The sequence below is a fragment of the Anolis sagrei genome, chromosome 2, assembly GCF_037176765.1.
Source record: "Anolis sagrei isolate rAnoSag1 chromosome 2, rAnoSag1.mat, whole genome shotgun sequence".
Taxonomy (NCBI): Eukaryota; Metazoa; Chordata; class Lepidosauria; order Squamata; family Dactyloidae; genus Anolis; species Anolis sagrei.
This window is the reverse complement of record NC_090022.1, coordinates 8,844,477-8,849,872: the sequence shown is the minus strand read 5'-3', so window position 1 is coordinate 8,849,872 and position 5,396 is coordinate 8,844,477.

The window sequence follows — 5,396 nt, the reverse complement described above, 5'->3', positions numbered from 1 at the left end:
TTTCTGTCTATTCATGCATACTTTTTACTGTGAATGTTTCTTGTCCTATCTATATCATATAAATAATAGAAAATCTATTACACATGTGTGTGTGTGTCTTCAATCTCCAGGTGTGAATGTTTCAACTGACCACCTTGATTAGCATATAGTGGCCTGACAGTGCCTGGAGCAAACTTTTGTTGAGATGTGATTAGATGAAACATTCACACCTAGCTCCAGCAGACAAGAGTTCTTTGTCCCACCCTGGTCATTCCACAGATATATAAATCCTTTTTCCTACTTCCAACAGACATCACAACCTCTGAGAATGCTTGCCATAGATGCAGGCGAAACGTCAGGAGAGAATGCCCCTAGAACATGGCCATATAGCCCGAAAAAACCTATAACAACCCAGTGATTCCAGCCATGAAAGCCTTCGACAATACAACAACAACAACAACAATAATAATGTAATAATAATAATGAACTTTATACCCTGCCACCATCTCCCCCAACGGGGACTCGGAGCGGCTTACATGGGGCCAATCCTGCACAACAAATTACAATACAAAAATACAAATTGCAATAAAATAAGCAACAATAAAGTATAAAACATCAAAGCATTTAAACAATATATACAAACCAAGCATAATGACGGAGAGCGGGCTGCATGTACATAAAATGATTTTAAAACTCAGGGTGATATAAAGGGGCAGAACTGCTTGTAATACATTTAATATATAATATACAATTGTTATATTAATATGTTGTTGTTGTTCATTCATTCAGTCATCTCCGACTCTTCGTGACCTCACAGACCAGCCCACGCCAGAGCTCCCTGTCGGCCGTCACCACCCCCAGCTCCTTCAAGGTCAGTCGAGTCACTTCAAGGATGCCATCCATCCATCTTGCCCTTGGTCGGCCCCTCTTCCTTTTTTTTAAAAAATTTTTTATTTTGGATAACAAAACAATACAATATGAACCTTAGCATCAAAAGACAATATCAAAAACTGATTACAATTTTTATGTCTAGGATACAGGTTCCAATTGTGCTTCCCTTAACCATAAATCTTGATTAATCACCCTTTTAAAAACCCCTTCCCACCCACCCACCCTTACCACCCTCTCCTCACCTCCCTCCCACCCCCATCTGGGTTACTTGAATCAATTCATTGATTTAATTGTCTGGAAGGCCTGATTTAAAGTTCTATACCTATCTTTTCCTTCCGTTTTTTCGATTAAACAAGACCATTTTCTAAACCAATCTTGTCTTGACTGAATATTCAAATATTTATTTTTCTTTTCATAAATGAAATCACTAATTAAATATTCAGAAAGATAAGACCACCAAGTTTTCATGTCCCACCTTGTTTTATCTTTCCAACCTCTGGCGATTGTGGCATGTGTAGCAGCTATCATAAATTTCAATATCTCTGACCATTCGTTGTTTCCCTCCTTTACCTCTATGTTGAGGGACAGAAATCGAGCTTTATCCCAATGTAGTTTTTGCCCTATTATTTCCTCTATTACTTCTCTAACAGTATTATAGAATTTTTGGATTTCAGAGCAGTCCCACCACATGTGTGAGAAAGTACCAGTCTCCCCACATTTATGCCAGCATTTGTTAGAAGTGTTTTTCATAATGTGAGCCAATTGAGAGGGGGTCCTATACCATTTTGAAATTATTTTCTTTTGTGTTTCTTTGATTCTAAGATGTTTAATTTTTTGAGTTTTATTGATCCAGGAGTTTACTAAGTTTTCATTAAAGTTTATATCCTGTTTCCAGGCCTCTACTAAAGTATGTTTTGTATTGTAGGATAAGGCTATTAGTTCCTTGTATATTTCCCCTATAATGCCTTTCTCTTTTTCTATTTTCCAACCTATTATTCTATCCAATGGAGCTTCTGATGTTTCTTTCTTTTTTATTTCTTGTACTCTTTTCGACAAGCCCAACCAAGCTATCCAATACTTTGAACCCCATTTGTCCTTTATCTCATCCCATTTCTTAATATCTCCATTAGGTTTCAAGAGGTCTCCTACCTTCTTTATTCCATTCTCTTTCAGGGACCTGATTAAATTCCTAAAAGTTTTATCTTTATTTTCTAGGGTTTCTAGTGGAAAGGGATCTATTTTATTTATTTGTAATTTATTTTGCCATTTCTTCCAAACATACAATGTTGAGAGGAGGGGGCCCTCTCTTAATTTATTAAGCTCTTTTTTATCAATTTTTTCTCCCATAAATGAGCCCTTTTTCCAATCGTTTAATTCTTTCTCTAATTTCACCCATTTTCTCCCCCCTTCCAATTCCAATTCTATTAATTTAGCGATATGGCATGTCTCATAATACAGCTCCAGGATGGAGCTCCCCATCCCCCCATTTCTTGGGTGCCATAGAATGTAAAATTAGAAATTCTATTTTTATTCCCTCCCACTACCCATTTATTGATGGAATTGTCCCACTTCTTAAAGAGTTTTGCCGAGATGTTTACTGGCAGACTTTGAAATAAATATAAGAATTTGGGTAGAATCTTCATTTTATAAATTTTAAGTCTAGAAGTGATGTCCCGAAAATTCTTCCCCCAGGTTTTAAGTGCTTTGCTTGTAGATTTCCATAAATGGTTGAAGTTTGATTGGATAATATTATTTAAATTCTTTGGAATTTCTACTCCTAAGTATTTTTTTTAATGACTTCTTTCCCAGTTTCACTCCTATAATATTTTGGGCGATTTTTAGTTCTTTCGATGTTAAATTCTTATGGAGAATTTCTGTTTTACCTAAATTAGTTGCAAGCCCTGAGATTTCCCCAAATTCCTTTATTAATTTGACCAATGAACTTAGCGACTCTTTCACGTCGCTTAAAATTATTATAACATCATCCGCATAAAGGTTTATTTTTATTTCTTCTTTGCCCGCCTTGTATCCTTTTATTGTTTGGTCCTGTCTAATTAAATTTGCTAAAGGTTCAATGGCCAATGCAAATAATAGTGGAGAGAGTGGGCATCCTTGTTTAGTTCCACTCTTTATACTAATTTGTCTCGAATCAACCCCATTTACATTTATGACTGCCTTATTTCTGCTGTATATCTCTTTTATTACTTTGCATAATTTTTCCCCCATTCCACTTGCCTCACATATTTTATTCAGGTATTTATGGTTTATTGAGTCAAATGCTTTTTGAAAGTCAAGCTTTACTATAAGCAGTTTGGATCTATTAACTGTAGCATGACTTAGAGTATTTAGAATGATCCTGATAGGGTCTGCTATTTTCCTATTTTTTATAAATCCATGTTGATCTTCATGGATTATTTTTGGGATTTTTTCTCTTATTCTGTTTGCTATGATTTTTGTAAAGATCTTATAATCCACATTACTAAGGGAGATAGGTCTATATGCATTAGGATCTGTCTCGTCTTTATTTGGTTTTGGAATTGTTATTATCTCACAGTACTTCCAGGAGTCTGGAACTTTACCTCCTTCCATGATTTTATTGAAAAGTATGACCAAATTTGGAGTAATTTCCCCTTTAAAAATTTTGTAAAAATTTGTGGTAAAGCCATCTGGCCCGGGGGCTGAGTTCACTTTTAAACTGTCTATTACTGTTTCAATTTCTGAATTTGATATTGTGTTGTTTAATTCTATTTGTGAGTGATAGTCTATGTTTTCATGTAAATATACTTCTTGTTCTATTGTATTTTTATCATCGTAAAGTCCAGTCACTTCAAGGATGCCATCCATCCATCTTGCCCTTGGTCGGCCTCTCTTCCTTTTGCCTTCCACTTTCCCCAGCATCATTGTCTTCTCCAGGCTTTGCTGTCTCCTCATGATGTGGCCAAAGGACTTCAACTTTGTCTCTAGTATCTTTCCCTCCAGTGAGCAGTCGGGCTTTATTTCCTGGAGGATGGACTGGTTGGATCTTCTCGCAGTCCAAGGCACTCTCAGCACTCTCCTCCAACACCACAGTTCAAAAGCATCGATCTTCCTTCGCTCAGCCTTCCCTAAGGTCCAGCTCTCACATCCGTAGGTTACTACAAGGAATACCATGGCTTTGACTAGGCAGATCTTTGTTGCCAGTCTATTGTACTATTAATATAATAACTGTATATAATATATTAAATGTATTACAAGCAGTTCTGCCCCTTTATCTCACCCTGAGTTTTTAGGGTTATTTATTTAATTATCGTGTCATCAGCAACCATACCATGTATTACATTTCTAACAGAACAAAACAAACAAACAGATAAAAAAACTCACAAATTTTGCAAACTTGGCAGTTGATTAAATGTCCTTTGACCAGTATCTGGCCACTTGGAGTGCCTCTGGTGTTGCCGCAAGGAGGTCCTCCCTTGTGCATGTGGCAGGGCTCAGGTTGCATTGCAGCAGGTGGTCAGTGGTTTGCTCTTCTCTGCACTCGCATGTCGTGGATTCCACTTTGTGGTCCCATTTCTTGAGGTTGGCTCTGCGTCTCGTGGTGCCAGAGCGCAGTCTGTTCAGCGCCTTCCAAGTTGCCCAGTCTTCTGTGTGCCCGGGGGGGGAGTCTCTCATTTGGTATCACCCACGGATTGAGGTTCCCAGGTATTTGGGAGTGCTACGATGCTCCAGTGGGATTCCTTCCCAGGTAATAATCCTCAGAGCTCGGGATGCTTGTCTGTTCTTAAGGTGAAAAGCACATGTCTGTGTTTTAGATGGATTAGGGATCAGTTGGTTTTCCCTGTAATAGGCAGTAAGAGCACCTAGAGCTTCGGAGAGCTTCTGTTCTACCATCTCAAAGCTCCCTGCTTGAGTGGTAATGGCTATTAGGGTTATTAATATATTGTACTATTATGGAGCTCCCGGTTGCGCAGTGGGTTAAACCCCTGTGCCAGCAGATCGCAGGTTCGAATCTGGGGAGAGGCGGATGAGCTCCCTCTGTCAGCTCCAGCTCCCTGTGCAGGGACATGAGAGAAGCCTGCCACAAGGATGATAAAAACATCAAATCATCCGGGCGTCCCCTGGGCAACGTCCTTGCAGACAGCCAGTTCTCTCACACCAGAAGCGACTTGCACTTTCTCAACCAAAATTGTACTATTTTGTTATACCACAATATCTATAATACACTACCAATATATTATATTATTAGCATTATGTAATATAATGAATGTACTGTAGCATAAGTTACAGTATATATATTATATAATATATATACTGTAACTTATGCAATACTTATGTAACTTATTAATACAACAGTATTAATAATATATGTAATATTATTAGAGAGAGAGATTGAGGAATGATGCAGTTCTTGGACTTGATGGCTTCTAATGCCTTCCTCTTAAGGGTTAAAACAACCAAGAGGGATTCCTAGAAGGGAAGAAGAAAGTGCTTTCCAATAGCGGAAGTCCCGACTTTTCCGGCAAGTGAACACCATAGGCCTTCCTAGA